Genomic DNA, 17,413 nt, shown 5'->3' on the forward strand with positions numbered 1-17,413 from the left:
TCTCCACGTCTATACCTTTATCTCCTCTATCTCCACATCTCTACCTTTATCTCCCTTCTCTCTCCACATCTCTACCTTTATCTCCCTCTCTTCTCCCCGTCTCTACCTTTATCTCCCTCTCACTCCACGTCTCTAACCTTTTTTTCCTGCTCTCTCCCCGTCTCTACCTTTATCTCCCTCTCTCCACGTCTCTACCTTTTTTCCCTCTCTCCACGTCTCTACCTTTATCTCCTCTCTCCACGTCTCTACCTTTATCTCCCTCTCTCTCCACATCTCTACCTTTATCTCCCTCTCTCTCCCCATCTCTACTTTATCTCCTCTTCTCCACGTCTCTACCTTTATCTCCCTCTCACTCCACGTCTCTACCTTTTTTTCCTGCTCTCTCCCGTCTCTACCTTTATCTCCCTCTCTCTCCACGTCTCTACCTTTTTCCCTCTCTCTCCACGTCTCTACCTTTATCTCCCTCTCTCCCCGTCTCTACCTTTATCTCCCTCTCTCTCCACATCTCTACCTTTTTTTCCCGCTCACTCCCCATCTGGATGAGGTCGTCGTGGACGAGGTCGTCGTGGACGAGGTTGTCGTGGACGAGGTCGTTGTGGACGAGGTCGTCGTGGACGAGGTTGTCGTGGACGAGGTCATTGTGGACAAGGTCGTTGTGGACGAGGTCGTAGTGGACGAGGTCGTTGTGGACGAGGTCGTAGTGGACGAGGTCGTAGTGGACGAGGGACGATGGCTGCATCGGTCCAGCCACCCGCCTCTTAATCCGCCCGTTTGGAGTCGGGCCGCATGATTAGTGAATCAGGAACTGCGGCCATTCTTGTGCTAGGAAAGGCGGCCACGCCCGGATTAGCCATATGTGCAACTGGGCACGTTTTGGAGGTGACGGGCTCCAGACGTTCCTTTCTGAAATTGACCTCTCAGGCAGCTTATCAGCAATATTTTATAACGTGATCCATTTCCGGATTTATATAAAACCAGCAAGCATCAGCGACGCTGCGTTACTCCGGCACGACGTCACACGTGTCACGCGTCTTCCGCCGAGTTGACATTTGCACGTACTGTTGCCAGGTAACACAGCAAGGGCACAATAAGACATTTTGTGTCTGGGGTTTGGTGAGGTGAGGATCATCCGACTCTCCACATGTGGGGAAATCGGGACATTGTGTCCTCGCTCCAGCCAGAACACAGGCGGTGTCTGTCGAGTACGTTACAACGAGGCACCGGGCCGTATTTATATGAAGCCGGCGTGTGTAAATTGTTTATATGTGGCTGAAAAATCATGAAATTACACAACAGTAAGAGAAAGCATGATGACTGACTCGTAATCTCCGGAATCTTGATGCTGAATTCCGGGCTGATGTGAGATTCCATAAACATGTACACCTACGTTATTTCACATTGCTGGAATTTCCAACATTTTTTTTTTTGCGCTCAGTGTAATAATACTAATAATAAAGTGTAGTGATTGTCACATGTGATACACAGCAGCACAGCACACGGTGCACACAGTGAAATTTGTCCTCTGTATTTAACCCATCACCCTGAGTGAGCAGTGGGCAGCCATGACAGGCGCCCGGGGAGCAGTGTGTGGGGACGGTGCTTTGCTTAGTGGCACCTCGGCGGATCGGGATTCGAACCAGCAACCTTCTGATTACGGTACCAGGATTTTGCAGCATTTTGTGCAGAACATTCCTAGAGGCTTCCTAGATTTTCCACATTCCACTCGTACGGAGTCCCATTTAAGACAAATTCTCGACAAATGACAAGATAAGAAACGTTTGGACTGGTTTAAGTCTCAGCCTGACATTTGTCAGATAAATATATATTATTAACACACTTATCCCATGAATAGAAGCCTTTAATCCGATTTTTCTGACCAAGCTTCATACTCTAAAGTAGCGATGATGATATTAAATGAAATGAAAAGTATTAATCTATTTTTTGGTTGCTCTTGATGGTTTTGAAGATTTTACATTTACATTTACAGCATTTACCAGACGCCCTTATCCAGATCGACTTACAATCAGTAGTTACAGGGACAGTCCCCCCCTGGAGGTTAAGTGTCTTTCTCAGGGACACAATGGTAGTAAGTGGGGTTTGAAGCTGGGTCTTCTGGTTCACAGGCGAGTGTGTTACCCACTAGGCTACCACCACCACCACTGGCTGCCGGAGGCGTCCAGCGTGTCCTGAGGATTCCTGCCAGCCCTAAATCTGCTGTAATGAAGAGCCCATCGATTTTCTTTACGCTGGTTGGAGAGCTGTCCTCTGCTGCCCTGACAAACGGCGTTCCGGACACGAGCGCGGGCGCCGCCACGGGCCAGTCGGGAAAGATTATTACTGGCCAGGTTTTAATCATGTTGCTTACCCTCGTCTGAGATTCATAAGTCTGCTCCTTTTACTGTAGCCCCGCCAAGTCAGACGAAAAGTCGCATTAACGAGTAGAGTGAGCGCAAGGGGCGGAGCCACAGGTTAAGTTGCCTCCTGGTGCTAATGAATTATTCATGAATCTCATTGGCCTGCTCCCTTGTAACCTTTCCACCAGCAGGCCTGAGGAGACCAAACACCTACCGCTTTAAAGCATTTAGAACCGGCACAGTGTGGTTTACAATATCTGAGTATTTCATGCACTGGGACTAAAGGGATTTTTATTTGATAATTAATTCAGTTATGATTAGCAACATTAGCTCTGTAATGCTAATTCAATGAACCGCATGCAAAGGGAAATGAAATGATAAAAATAACATAATAAAACCATCATAGCTCCCTCAGATTGTATTGAGTCAGACGGCGCTACATCACCACGGCTTCCTAAGACGGTGATATGAACAGTCAGAATCGAATTAAATCAAATATATGGCACCCAGTGAGAAATATGTTCATGCTTTAGACTGGACGTCATGTTTGTTGCTGTGGTGCGGCGTGAGTTCGAGACCCGGCTCGGACCTTGTCCTTGCGAAGTCTCATTGCTCTGTGGACCCTGGGGGTCCTGGGGTCCCTCCGGCTCCTGCGACCCTGAGTAAGAGAATTTATTGTCTATAAAATACCCATCAAAACCTGTTTAAACTGCGGTATTTTTATTGACCATCATCAGTTTCTATCCATTTTAAATGAAACTAAACCAACAGAATCATAAATGGATTTGATTGATAATTTATTTTACTTAATTCTGCCATCAATGCAAAGCAGTTTTTTCACTTGTCTCTGTAAACGTTTTAAGAATTAATTGTGATTCACGGTGATTAATCACTTTTAATTCTCTGCAAAATGCACGATTGTTTACTCATTTTGAATCAAGTGACACCCCTGGAATAAATATTATTTTAATGTGCAAATGAAATTGCAAGTGAGAGGTCTTCCTTTTGAGGGTTCATGGTCCTCACATCCTGCTACTGGTTCATGTAGGTGGGCTGGTCAGGGCTTCTGTGTTGAAGTTCTGTATCTGTTCATAAACACACACACACACACACACACACACACAATACACACGTGTGCAGTGGAAATGTGTAGCAAGGCAGGTTGGAGCAGGTTGCCATGGAAACACCAAAGTGGCACATGCAAGAGTGTGCAATTCGAACGTTCTCTTTCTCTTTTATTACAAAACGCTATTTTTAACAGCCATTATATAAGCCTTGCGTGGCGGAGTTCTCCTTCCTGTTGTCTTCGTCCATTGTCTTCCTCTTCCTCACCCTGCGCGCTTTCACTCAGATCCTTTCTTACGTGCCCACGTCGTGCCTTCATCTCCGGTGCCTGTCGCCGTGGAGTTCCGAACTGATCTCCGCAGGAGAACCCACAATGTGTGTGTGTGTGTGTGTGTGTGCATTGAGAAATGGCCTCTAACACTGACCTATTTAACTAATTACTGTAGCTAATTTGGTGGCATAAAAGCCGGCAGGACATTCGACTCAGGTTGGTTTCGTTGGCTGCTTTTTACTAAACTGTGTCCCAGTACCAGACCCAGTCCCAGACTCAGTCCCAGACCCAGTCCCATTCCCAGTTCCAGTCCCAGTCCCAGACCCAATCCCAGTCCCAGACCCAATCCCAGACCCAGTTCCAGACCCAATCCCAGACCCAGACCCAGACCCAGTCCCAGACCCAGACCCAGTCCCAGACTCAGTCCCAGACCCAGTCCCAGTTCCAGACCCAATCCCAGTCCCAGACCCAGACCCAATCCCAGACCCAGTTCCAGACCCAATCCCAGACCCAGACTCAGTCCCAGACCCAATCCCAGTCCCAGTCCCAGTCCCAGTCCCAGTTCCAGTTCCAGTTTCAGACCCAATCCCAGACCCAGACCCAGTCCCAGACCCAATCCCAGTCCCAGACCAGTCCCAGACCCAGTCCCAGTTCCAGACCCAGACCCAATCCCAGTCCCAGTCCCAGTTCCAGTTTCAGACCCAATCCCAGACCCAGACCCAGTCCCAGACCCAATCCCAGTCCCAGACTCAGTCCCAGACCCAGTCCCAGTCCCAGACCCAGACCCAATCCCAGTCCCAGACCCAGACCCAATCCCAGACCCAGACCAGTCCCAATCCCAGTCCCAGTCCCAGTTCCAGTTTCAGACCCAGTCCCAGTCCCAGTTCCAGTTTCAGACCCAGTCCCAGTCCCAGACCCAGACCCAATCCCAGTCCCAGACCCAATCCCAGACCCAAACCCAAACCCAGACCCAAACCCAGACCCAGGCCCAGGCCCAGGCCCAGTTCCAGTTCCAGTTCCAGTTCCAGTCCCAGTCCAAGACCCAGTCCCAGACCCAGACCCCTGTACCAGTTCACAGCCAACTCCACAGCCGATATGAAATATATAATTACGATAAGATGGTGGTGAACACGAATTGCTGTTTATTTCCATTGATTTATGTTGATTATTAGTTGATTGAATCACAAATCGTAGCGAATCACTGCTGGAAGAATGTTTTTTATCTTTGTTAATAGGTCTGTGTACGTGGGAATATGGCAGAGTGTAATATTGTGTACGTGCCAGAGCTTTTTAAATAATATTGATTATGAGCCCACAGTAGAAAATTATGTCTTGTTTAAAATGAATAGATACAAGCTGCACCCCTTTGGAGAGCAGATGGTGCACCAACACACACACACACACACACACACACACACACACAGGAACAGAGCCTACACACGGCGAGTGAACGATGACTGACTCATAAACCGCATTCCTGGAGTTTTTTTAATCTCCGGAATCATTAGCATGATTCTGCGCGATAATAAGCAAAGGTGTGAAGCTGAGCGACTGACTTCATCACATCTCATCCCAGCGGGGCGCTACACAACAGCTGCGACTCGACATTGCGGGCACACTGCGACGCGTCAGAAATGTTCCCATGAAATATTCCTGATAATCATTGCGCGTTGATATACGGATTGGCCCGGGTTGGGCTCTGGGAGGTTATCTGCGAAAGCAAGTAAGAGCATTAGAGAGGAAAGATTATTATTATCAATATTTTTTTTTATTATTATTAATAATTGAATCACATAATTGTGATTCAATTGTGTCTTTTTCAATTGTTATAATTTGAAATGGGAAACATTGATTGGCTATAAAATTCTAATTGAGTGGAAATCTACCTTTTATCAGTGTTCATTTTCATAATAACTGTAAATTTACCCAAAAACATGGAAAGAATTTAGCTGTGATTTTCCTTATGCTCAATAATCTCAATAATCTAACTAATAATCTAACTTAATGTATTGTTTTACTGTGACTAGTCTTAATTCTTTGTGCATTCCCAGTTGAATTCAGGATGTGTTTTAAATTTCATTATTTTTAAAAACTCTTTGGAAAGACCTGACATTCTCTAACCTGACATTACTCTGTCTCCCCCTGCAGGCTGCTTTGAGTGCTGCATTAAGTGTCTGGGGGGCGTGCCCTATGCCTCATTGATCGCCACCATCCTTTGCTTCGCGGGCGTGACCCTGTTCTGTGGGTGTGGCCACGTGGCACTGACCGGAACGCTGACCATGCTGGAGAACCACTTTTCCACTGTGCGAACCGACCACGCCTCCCTTACTAATGTGTACGTACCGGTGTGTGTTTTTCATTCATATTTTCTCTGTATTTATCACTTATCTGTGTGTGTGTGTGTGTGTTTGAACAGCATTCAGATCCTTCAGTACACCATCTACGGCATCGGGCCCTTCCTCCTGGTGTACGGCGTCGTCCTGCTGGCCGAGGGCTTCTACACCACCAGCGCCGTCAAAGACCTTCAGAACGAGTTCAAGACCAGCGTGTGTGGCCGCTGCATCACCGCCACGGTACGACACACACACACACACGCACACACCCTCCAGGACAGTTCTGCCACAGTCTGCTATGTAGCCTAATTCCTTTAATTGCCACAGATGTCTGCTCTCATCAGTGGGCGACGCCTTGTGGCCCATGCGTGTGTGTCGTACAGGTTGGAATCGTGCTCATGTCCGTCACATTTGTGACAGTTTAGTAGCCCACGGAGGCCTGTGGGTGTGTTAGGGTTGGTAGTAGCCTTGTGGGTAACACACTCGCCTATGAACCAGAAGACCCAGGTTCAAATCCCACTTATTACCATTGTGTCCCTGAGCAAGACACTTAACCCTGAGTGTCTCCAGGGGGGGACTGTCCCTGTAACTACTGATTGTAAGTCGCTCTGGATAAGGGCGTCTGGTCAATGCCGTAAATGTAAAATGTAATGTTAATATGTGGCCTCTCTTTGTGTGCCTGTAGTTCATGTTTCTGACCTACGTCCTGGCCCTGGCATGGCTGGGCATCTTTGGCTTCTCCGCCATCCCCGTCTTCCTCTTCTACAACATGTGGAACACCTGCGCTGCCATGAGGTCGCCGATGGCCAACATCACGTCGCCGGACAGTATCTGTGTGGACGTGCGGCAGTACGGTACGGACAGCGTTGCAATATCAGGCCCCGTCCACACGAGAACGGGAAGATCTCTGTCTGATCTGACCTTGCGTCCACGTGGGGAACGGTTCTTTTCTAAAACGGCTATCCGTGTGGACGGCAAAGCAGATTTCGTGAAAATGCTGACGTGTTAGCCTGACCTCCAGCCTGACCTGTAACCCCCGAACGCGTCCTACATACGACATTTTCTAATGAAAAGATGCGGCTGGAGAACATCGACGTGACTAACTCACCACGGAGGAGAGCTAGCCGCCAAACAAGGAGAGTGGGGGGGTTACAGCGCCACTTACAGGTGTGGAGGGGCAGCATCCAGGACGTTCTCTGTGTCTCCGTGTGGACGCAGGACACAGAAGGCCTTATTTTAAGACATCCGTCACCTCAGGACCTTTCCTGATGGAAATCTGGATGGACTGGCAGTGTGTGACACTTGTTGTCCTGCGGACAGATCGGTTGAGACGGCTGATAAAAATAAACGTGTCTCGTGTTAATCGACAGGAGCTTGAAATCCCCCAGCTCAGTGTGTTTTTTGTGTTAAGGTGTGATTCCATGGAACGCCACCCCAGGAAAAGCCTGTGGCTCCGCCCTGGGAGACATCTGCAACACCAGTGAGGTGAGGTCCTCGGCCGCCGGAACGCAGTGCTACACGAAGACTCTAGTTGTTCGAGTTCTAGTTAGGAAACCACCCACAAAGCAGAAGCAGGGGTAGCAGGATCTGTTTCAGCCCGATTTCCAGTGTTGAGGCTTTTACAGGCACTGATGTAGTTTTATTTCTGGTTTGTTCTTAACAGAGGACTTGCAATTTATTTTCCACATTAAAGCTTGCTGTAATCTTTAAAACTATTGGGAAAGAGCAAAAATTCCCTCTTCACGGGGTCTCCGATCCCAAACGACTCTGTTCTCCTTTGTCGTCCCTGGCTGGTGGGACAACTTGTCCTGCTCCATTCCACTAGCCGAGACTACCGCCACCTTTAAGGAGCAGTTGAAAACCCACTTGTTCAAAAAGTATTTCAGACAAGTCTAACACACACAATGACAATCACTTCAACAAAGACATGCACACACACTAGCACTTAACAATTCCCGAGCATGTTCTGTTCCTGACAAGTTAGGCCTTATCAGGGCTCTTAGATTTTTAAATACAAAATCTATAGAAACCGCTTGTGGAAGAAAGTAAAAAAATGTTGAACCATTCAAACGCTGGGCAAGTGGCAGCCAATCAAATCCAGTCATTTTTAAAAACACACTCATTTTTTTTTTTAAATGGATTGCAGCAATTAATATGTATTTCTGCATGCGATTTTTATCCAGTTCTACCTGTCCTACCACCTCTACATCGTGGCGTGTGCCGGAGCCGGAGCCACTGTCATCGCTCTGGTAAGGATACTGTATCACACGCTGTCCCCTGAGGCCGGTCATCAGTAAAGCCCTCTGATCCGATTATCCTCTAACTTTGAGCTCGGGGAGGAAATAAAAGCCTTTAGCAGACAGTCAATGACGGTGTGGTAGTGCAGAGGGATCTATTTATTTAATAAAAAGAAGAAGAGTCATGGGACACCGATGCCACGTCCGCACTATGAGAGCCGTGTCCTCTCTCTCCCTCACAGTTCTTCTACATGATGACAAGTGTAACCTTTCAAGTTTAAGGTATTCAGCAGTGTGGAGAGCTGATGGTCAGACTGGGGGACAGGAAGTAGAAATGGTCAGGCAGAGGTAGTCAGCAGGACATGCGTTTTGTATAAATAATATATAAGGCACCATTTGTGTATTAGGGTAAGATGTCTCGTCAAAACGTACCTGTCCTGTGCTGTTGGAAGTTCTCAACCTATGAGCACCTGATCCAGATCCAGCCTGATCCAGCCAGAAGACCTCAAACAGTTCAGTACAGGGACTAAGGGCACTTTCACACCTTCGTACATTTACGAATCAGGGAGAAATCCAAGCAAAACAAAACTCACCGCTTCAAATCACGCGAGAACTTTCTCTCTGCTGATTGGTCGGATGAACGACTACATACCGGAAGCAGATCTGCTGTTGTGGACTGTGTGCATGAAATTGGATGGACATTATGGAAGTATATTTATGCGGGTTGGCCGTTGCCCTAGCGATTTTTAAAAAATGATATTACATGGATTACCACTTTAAACATACATTTGAAATGTAGCGCGGTTTTGTCTTGAAACAACTGTTCACAAATCATGTGATAGCCTTTGTGTCTGCTTTTGGTCCGGTATGCGTTGAAAGTGACTTGTGACAGTGTGACATTGTGGGTGACTTTTGCATGTTCACCCTGCGCTGGCGTGGGTTTCTTCTGGTTCTCCAGTTTTCTCCTAGCGTCGAACGGCAATGTACACTACGTGGATTGGTGTCTCAAAAATAAAAAGTAACAGTACTAAGCGGTTATGAAAAAGAGGGAATGAACATGAGGTTCTGTGTATCAAGACAGTGGTGATGTTCTGGACAGGTTCCATGGTCAATTATATTTAGGAAAATATTGCCAAACAGTTACTGCTTGGAAAAAAACGCATTTGGACAGTTCTAATAGCGAGCGTTGATGGCACTGTTACGACTACCCTTGCTGAAGGTAGAAGCGATATAAAAAGGGGAGACAAGGGGAGGCAATTTAACAAGCACTTCATTTAAACATACACATAGAGGATTTACAAATAGGATAAGTGGGTGTAGTAGCCTAGTGGGTAACACACTCGCCTCTGAACCAGAAAGACCAGGTTCAAATCCCTTTACTACCATCGTGTCCCTGAGCAGGACACTTAACCCCTGAGTGTCTCCAGGGGGGACTGTCCCTGTAACTACTGATTGTAAGTCGCTCTGGATAAGGGCGTCTGGTAAATGCTGTAAATGTAAAATGTAAAGAACTTCCCCCAAGCACTACAAAACAATGGTGCCAGAGTCGGGCCGGAGGTAACGGTCTGGGCCCTGAGCAGCTTCCAACTGCTCCTATATACCTCCCTCTAACTGGGTCCAAGTGGCAACATCTGGGAGGTGCTGTTCAGAATGATCTGCCCCCTGCTGGCCACCTTGGGAAAAACACAGAACAAACAGGACTGAACCGACAGGTCTGGCTGAATAACATAAATGAACTCCACTTCCTTTCAATTGTTCACGGCGTTAATGTATGCAAATACTTCCATTTGACCTTAACACAGTTGTCATTCATTTCTGTCTGTGGAGGAGGATCTTGTTGACCTCTGACCTCTCATTTCCTTCCCCTGTCCTTCTGATGCCCACGTTTGTGTGACTAAGAGCTGTTCTGCAATAGGATGTTAATAACTAGTAGGTGAAGTTCATGATGCATGATAATCCATCATCTGAGAACTATCTGAAATAATCTCACTCCTCATGGCCTACAACTTCTCTTTCTGCCCTTCTTCCCCTCTTCTCCCACCTCTTCTCTAGATCCACTATCTCATGATCCTGGCTGCCAACTGGGGGTACCTGAAGGATGCGGTTCAGACCCACGTCTACCAGGACATCAAAACCAGGACGACCAGGAGCTCACAGACGTGCAGTCCGCTCAAAGGAGGGCCATTAACTCCTACTCATAAGGACACGTCCCTCGCTAAACCATGTCCTGTCCTGCACGCGCACACACACACACACACACACACACACCACACACACACACAGGGACCTCCCTCAGGCCACTAACACAGCTCACTGCCACTTCCTGTCACCGTGTGGCCGACTGTCGTTACTGCCTCGGCGTCAGGAGGCCGCCACGGCCGTGGCGCGGACACCCCCGTTGTGCGTTTTTCGTTATCGTGACGATGCATGCGTGAGAAAAGACTGAAGCGGAGTCGCAGCGGGCCAAATACGGCCGCTGCGTCGCGGTCAGGCTCCTTTTCCTGTCTTTGGTTGTGGACTGGTGGACGGTAGTCGGGTGTGGTGTCACGGCTCGGAGACCTTCTGTGACGATTTCAGGCGCACAGTGACGGGAAAGCGCAAAACCCCAACTACCCTGCACTAACTCACTGAAGACGTTTTTTTTTATTTGGTGTTTTCTACATTCAGATATGAATATAAATAGACATATATATATATATATATATAAATGTGTGAATGTGTGTGAATGTTGTTTTTCTAACTCTTGAAGTGTGGCAGTTTTAATATAACCTCTCTCTCTGCTCCGCCTCTGGATTATTTCCGATCTTCCTCTCTCTCTTTTTTTTATGGTTATACTTGACACGTTGCACTGTACAATAACAACAATCAAACTTCCTGTTCCCTCATTAACACGCGTAGAAAACTTGGAATCGGGAACAATGCTCCACAGCAGAGTTCAATTTGAACTGTTCAAATGATCTTTGAATGGGTAAACTGATCACCCCAGAAAACACTTACTAACCCAGGTCTTTTTATGATTCTTTTTTTCTTATTCTGTTACCATTCCTAACAGTTTAGAGAGATGCGATCATGTTGGATAAGTAGTATTATTATTGTTATTGATGACAGTAAATACATAACTCTATGTTTTTCCACTCAGCAGTTTGGGCAGCTGATTTTCCCGAATTATGTTTAATGAGCTTGTGAATTTTGCAGCGTTTCTGTTCTACTGTATATCGCTGCCATGAAAATGTTGTTTTTATTCTGTGAACTTTTGTAATATATTTGAACTTTAACCATCCTGAGGCTGCCATACTAATGACGAAGGCGGGTGGGTCTCCATCCCGTCCCCCACTCTGCCTTCAGCCTGCTGTGACGAGTACCTAGCCTGTTAATGAACGATCATCTGAGCCAGATGACGGCAGGGCTGCTGCAGGATTCAGAACCAGGTCACCCGACTCTGCATGTCGTAGTGACGTCACCAGCTAGGAACGTCATTGTCAGTGACACCCATTTGTGAAAACACCAGTCAGTGTCCGGCGTCTGAGATATTCACTCCTTCCACAAAATGTAGGGCATGTTTCTATCTGTACTCACCACGGTGAAATATAATATATATCTAAATATAAATTCTTTTCATCCGTCCATTCACCTGATGCGGAGAGATGCGTCTGCCAACCCTCGCCCCTTATTTCTATCGGAAGACGCGTGCCTGGATGTTTTGTTGTTCCCCTCGTTGTTGCATGATGGACAGATGACATTTATTTCCCTCTTCCTGTTCTGTAGGTGATGTGTAGTTGGTCGTGCGGACAGAACTATGGTAGGCAATTGTTCCCCCTCGTGCCCCTGTTCAGAGCCCCACTGTGCATTGATGGAATTGTAGTCCTAGTTTGTTTCATAGTCCATTGATTTGAAAAGTCCAAGGTTTTATGGATCCTGTAAAGTGATGATTTTTGTATCCTTCTCTAGTAAAACTGATATTTTCTATGATGAACAATAGTGTTCTTTTGGTGTGTGTGCTTTTTCAGTGCTTTTGCATGTGTGTGTGTGTGTAAAGTTGGAGCAGTTGCATTCCACAAGTGTTGAGAACAAAAACTGAAAAGGGAAAATGTGATTATTCTAGACTTCCAAAATTGCACAGATTCAGTAGAGCGAGTGAGCATGAGCTTAATGAGGGCGGGCGCCCCCAGTAGGACATTCCCAACAATGCCCCTCCAGCATGGTAAATTACCATTATACAGAGGCGTGGTATAAAGCAGCAATGGAAACGAATTAACGAATGTTGCTTTTTGAAAATAGTTTTTTGAAAATATACTTTTCCATTCTAAAATGCAGAACATGTTACTCCAGATCTAGCTCTGGAGCAATTAAAGGCACACGTGTAAATATGGCAAATTTTATTGTAAATAATTGTTTATAATAAAAAAAAAACGGGGACAGAAGCACCATTGAGAAAAATACATGAATCGAATTTAAACTGTGTTAGCGAGGATTTGTTTCTGCATAGTATAAAACAGAGGAAAAAAAAACCTTTAAAATGAGGAAGATTCGTGTTTTCAACGTTACAAATTTCCATGGCTGTTATTCATCATTACTAAGTAACATATCCACTAAAGGTGCGACAGCATAGATGTCCTGTCCCAAATGTCCCACCCGGGGCTTCCAGGACGGCTTGGCACGTCTTCTCAGTACGTACCAGCTTGCCCGACCGGTTCCGCGTGCGCATGCGTTCTCTTCTTGTCCTTCGTCTTCCCTGGACGTAAGCAGCAGCCACGTGAACCGGAGCAGGAAGTCGTGCTGCGTCCCCTCTTCCTGCCGGTGCAGTGCCCCTCCTCAGCAGCAGGGGGGGCCGGAGTGCCGCTCGCAGCCACAGGGCCACCCCCGTCCTGTCCTCGAACACCCCGCCGCACTGCCTCCTCGAACGCCGCGGTCACGTTGGTGGCGTCCTTGGCGCTCGTCTCGAAGTACCGGTGCCCGCCGCTCTCCCGGCACCACCTTGGTCAGGCGACACCTGCCTGTCGGGGACGTCCACCTTGTTGGCCAGAACAGCGAATGGGAAGACGTTCGGGGTCGCGCACATCAGCATAGTAGGTGAACTCCTTCTTCCAGGTGGACAGGTTCCGGAAGCTCCGGCGGTCGTCCACGGCGAAGGTGAGCAGGCAGCAGTCGGCGCCGTGGTAGAAGGCTGCAGAAACGCACCTGGCCCGCCGTGTCCCAGATCTGCAGGGTCACCGTGCGGCCGTCCACGTCCAGCTCCTTGTTGAGGAACTCTACGCCGATGGTGTGGAGCAGGTGCGTGTCAAACTTGTTGGCGATGTAGCGGTTCATGAGCGAGGACAGGATGACCTTCAACAGCGGCGACTTGGTGCCCATGGCGGGGCTGAGGCGCCTGGGAAACATGACCTCTCGGTTAAAGACTTTTCCAAGACATCAGATTTCTCCAAGCAAACCAGAATGAAGGATGCTGTAAAAAATGATTGACATCTGAAGAAGAGAGGTGATATTCGTCATCGTTACGTCCAAGAATGTCCAGGATCATACATCTTTGGTCAATCTCTAATAGTTTGATATTGGGGGGACTTCTGATTATTGTTATAAATGTTATTCTTATTAACTCTACAACCACGCCTAGTCATTAATTCACACCTACATGTGCGTGTCCGCTGTGCAGGGAGCAAATGAGCGGCAACCAATCAAACCCAACATATGAATGAGAAGAAAAAATCATTTCACTGCAAATCAACCAAATGCATATGAGCAGCATTACTATCCATGTAGGGGCCGATTTAAAAGCCATTTGGGGCTATCATAAAACCATATTACAGGGGGGGGTGTCCTGCATTTTTTATGTGACCTCCACGCCGGCTTTCAAGCACGGAACTTGCGAATCCGACTCTGTAGCAATGCAGCAAAATAAAAAGGACCACTCAATGTTTCTAAACGCCTCGAGGTGTTCAACTCATGGGGGAAAAAAAGTCCAACAACGAAGTGGTTGTTGCTCAACCGTCCCCAGAATAACTGTGTCCAGGAACGGCAGGTCCCCTGGCTGGAGGATAAGAGGACGTGAGGAATTTCATTACGGCCCCTGACGGCCCTGGCATGTGCTCAACGGAATCCTGCTAACATACATTAACCCTTCAGTTGGGTTCTGGTCCATCATTTCATCAAAGCCCACGTAGTGAGACAAGACCATTTCCCTGGAGTTGAAGTCCCACTGGATAAGAAGAAGGGTGGCAGTAAACCAGAAGTTCAAACCCCACTTCCCACCACTGACCCGTAACCCCGAGTGTCTGCTGGGGGACTGTCCCTGTAACTACTGATGGTAGGGCGCTCTGGTAAATGCCCTGGATGTAAATGATGGAGCTTGGTTCTATCGTAATGTCCAGTGGGACGCATTAAGCCAGAGAAGTCTTGTTTGGGACACGAAGTTGCTCCAGACGGACAAGTCGCGACGCGGTTGCGGTTACGGTTACCTGGCAACAGACGTGCAGGAACTCGGTGGGCCGCTGCTGTCGTGCGCGCTGCCGCGTGGAGAAGATCCAGAGGTCTGGAAATCGGACAGACCCAGAGACGCGGCCCATGTCATGTGACCGAGCTAAATGGAGGCAGAAAAAAAAAATCTATTAGAACGGCACATTCACTGGCTAAACTTAAATGAATCTGTCAGCATTGCCGTAATACAAACCTGCTGTCAGTAGCATTGTAGTAAAAAAAAATATATATATATATATATACACCCCTAAATAAGCATCAATTAGACAGCTTAAAAGTAATATTTAACTACTATAATGACAAAAAAAACACATTAAACAATAAGCTAGGGTAAACTTATTTATTTCATCCATACATTGAAAAAAGGGAACACTGACATTCGGTTCAGTCCAAACTACATTTTAAAATTCCGAACACGTCAGATGCATGGTCCTTTGTTTCTATGGTCCTTTAAGGCCTGAAACATGCTCACATGGAAACCAACTCGTAATTTAATGTGGACCTTTAACTTTTTTGTCTGATGAAATATCTGCTAAATAAAATGGGAATTTGGATGGAAATGGTGACAGTTGTTCCTCACCGAGTTCCTGCCAATCTCTCCCTCCAACAGGAAGCCGGAGCGGCCTTAAACAAGCAGGTCATTATGAAGGTCATGTGCTCAACATCTGAGCATGGGAACAATGAACATCCCTTATGATGCTTTGGGGTGGTGGTGGCCTAGTGGGTAACACACTCGCCTATGAACCAGGAGACCCAGGTTCAAACCCCACTTACTACCATTGTGTCCCTGAGCAAGACACTTAACCCTGAGTGTCTCCGGGGGGGGGGGGGACTGTCCCTATAACTACTGATTGTAAGTCGCTCTGGACAAGGGCGTCTGGTAAATGCTGTAAATGTGGAGAACTTTATTTGACACACAAGTCTTTTGGGCGTCTTTTAAAAAGGTTTTAGGCCTTCCTGAAGCATCCGTGTCCATTCACCCGGACGCCAAGAAACGCACGGTCACATGTCCCCACACAGACCAGAGCATACCTTGCTGCGACACAGAGAACACTGCAGCAGTTAGAACCCTGGAGGCTTCCAGAGGAGTGGGAAATATCCCGGGAGGACCGGAATTCTTCAGGAACGCTGGGCACGAGAACATGAAGATTCTTCACACAGCACCAAGCGCATCAGGGGTCGCGACCCGGGGCGAAGAGACGATTCCGTGCACCTTTCTACACCGCGTCAGGAATCCTCGGTTTCACCACGAGAACAGCCACATCCTGCGATCTGACTTCACTCCACTGGACATGATGCCGCTCGTTCAATAATGATGAAGATCATTTCTTATCTTGCACCAGTATGTGTTCATTAAATCAATCGATGCTGGGAGAGGGGGTTAAACGGGGTTGGTTTTATTTCTACCAGGAATAAAAACTCACTGGGATTTAAAATTCTCGTTTGTCAGAGTGAAAAGCAACCACAGATATTAATATTAGGCTGCGAGACCATCAAAACGGGAGTTTAAAACTATTTTCATCTCGCAAAACTGAGACGGGACCGTACTAAATGCTTTTTGTGTATTACTGGATCATCATCATCATCATCATAAAAAACTAACTTTTGCATACGTTACCGTCATCGAAATAAAAATAAGAAAAGAAAAGTTTATGAAACGCGTATCTGACGATCTGCTGTTCACTTTCCATCTTGAAACGAGATTAGACATTACTAGCATGAGGACATTCGGGACATTTAATCATGGTGACAGAACACACAGCAGCGGTCACCAAAAACGCCCACCAAGAAGGCTGGGGTATCCACCTCCGTCCTCAGCAGCTTCTACAGGTGCGCTGTGGAGTCCACCCTCGAAGGGGAGAGTTGCGTCTTGGTGCGAGAAAGCTCTGCAGGGGGCGGTGACAACAGCTCAGAGGACCACGGGCACACCGCTCCCAGCAATGACGGACATTTACAGCACGCGCCGTCTCAGGAAAACCAAGAGCAAGACCCCAGCCGCCCTGCACCTTCACTTTTTACTCAGGACAATCCCCACACGCACCACACGATTGAGGGACAGTTCCTACCCCGGTGCCATCGGGCTATTCAACACACAGTACACAGGGGCAGCGGTGGCCTAGCGGTTAAGGAAGCGGCCCCGTAATCAGAAGGTTGCCGGTTCGAATCCCGATCCGCCAAGGTGCCACTGAGGTGCCACTGAGGTGCCACTGAGCAAAGCACCGTCCCCACACACTGCTCCCTGGGCGCCTGTCATGGCTGCCCACTGCTCACTCAGGGTGATGGGTTAAATGCAGAGGACACATTTCACCGTGTCACCATGTCCTGTGCTGCTGTGTTTCAAAATGACAATCACTTCATTTTCAGTAACTGTAATAAATCAATTCTTCACACAAGTGCAATACTGGAACAAAAAACAACGTATACTGCATCGTCACCTTACGCTTTACTACATGCAACTTACCTATTTACATTATGCAACTTAGCCTGTGACTTATTTATTGCCGCTGCACCAGTTTGTTTTCTACATTTACATTTTACATTTACAGCATTTACCAGACGCCCTTATCCAGAGCGACTTACAGTCAGTAGTTACAAGGACAGTCCCCCCCCCTGGAGACACTCAGGGTTAAGTGTCTTGCTCAGGGACACGATGGTAGTAAGTGGGGTTTGAACCTGGGTCCT

General features: G+C 47.4%; 2 pseudogenes; one reads left to right on the top strand and one right to left on the bottom strand.

Annotated features, from left to right (window-relative positions):
• The first annotated feature begins 1,141 nt into the window (after positions 1 to 1,141).
• On the top strand, positions 1,142 to 10,603 carry LOC114783779 (neuronal membrane glycoprotein M6-b-like; annotated as a pseudogene).
• A 2,321-nt stretch (positions 10,604 to 12,924) lies between these two features.
• On the bottom strand, positions 12,925 to 14,773 carry LOC114783780 (ras-related protein Rab-9A-like; annotated as a pseudogene).
• Between the last annotated feature and the right edge of the window lie 2,640 nt (positions 14,774 to 17,413).

The sequence above is a fragment of the Denticeps clupeoides genome, unplaced genomic scaffold (assembly GCF_900700375.1).
Source record: "Denticeps clupeoides unplaced genomic scaffold, fDenClu1.1, whole genome shotgun sequence".
In the NCBI taxonomy this organism is placed as follows: Eukaryota; Metazoa; Chordata; class Actinopteri; order Clupeiformes; family Denticipitidae; genus Denticeps; species Denticeps clupeoides.